We start from the raw sequence: 1,052 nt of genomic DNA, 5'->3' as shown, positions 1-1,052 counted from the left end.
CTGAGGTCATCAGTCCCATAAAACTTAGAACTAGTTACACGGTTCCAGACTGCAGCGAAGCATTAAGTGTCTGTAACACGATTGAGCCTATTTTAACACGAATTACTAGGATATTACCGACTTTTGACTTCGAAAAGATCTGTATTTACGTCATTTCCTGTATCATTCGCAAGTATTATGAATATATGGCATTTCATACATAGAATTATGTATTCACAACAACAAGAAATATGTCGACAGAAAACAAAAGTGGCATTATGAATTTGGCAGTACCGTAAGGTTTTCCCTCTGACACTAAGGGTTACTGTAAGTAGCAAGACGAATTTTGCTCGAGCGTTGTCTTACGATTCCCTTATTGAGTTTGTATCTGCCTGCTTGTAGCTCTGTTACAAAATAATTGAAAATCTGGCTTTCAGCGAGTTTCGAAAGGCCAACGAAATCAGCTTACACCTGGTAGTCAACCATGTTAACTGAGAGTTGATTTTTTTCCTAAAATGGGAAGACATCCTTTTGTGGTTGAATCGTTGGCAAATGGCAGTCAGACGTGTGCCTTTGGTCTAAGCGTTTCCGTGTGTTGAATTTGTAACAATTATTTTTGTATAGTTTTTTTCTGTCTCAAATAAAGACTTGAAGTCTCCCATTACCTTTTTAACGTCATCTTGGCGAATTTTGCTCATAGTATTTTCGAGTCTGTTCCAGAATTTTTCGACATTTTGGTGTTTTTCTTATTTTCGATGTTGGTGGTGGCGATTCATAATTTTGGAAGTTCTCCAGTGGTTGAGTTGGCAATGCATCTTTGCTGAACAATATTGTTATTGAGATCACTGTCATTGGCACATCAGCCAGGAGACAGGCATGGCCTGGCTTACTGTTGTCAGGTTTTCTGACGGATATTCAGCCTTTGTTCGATACGTGAAGACTTGAGGTGAATTCGAACATTCCATATGGCGAAAATTTGATGTTTCTATTCTTATAGCTCCAACATTCAAATAACAGTTACAATAAGCGGCAGAAAAGCGCCTGTTAACCAACAGTAAATAATGCAATCATAA

Source organism: Schistocerca cancellata, chromosome 9, assembly GCF_023864275.1.
Source record: "Schistocerca cancellata isolate TAMUIC-IGC-003103 chromosome 9, iqSchCanc2.1, whole genome shotgun sequence".
Classification (NCBI taxonomy): Eukaryota; Metazoa; Arthropoda; class Insecta; order Orthoptera; family Acrididae; genus Schistocerca; species Schistocerca cancellata.
Note: the sequence above shows the minus strand (reverse complement) of the source record.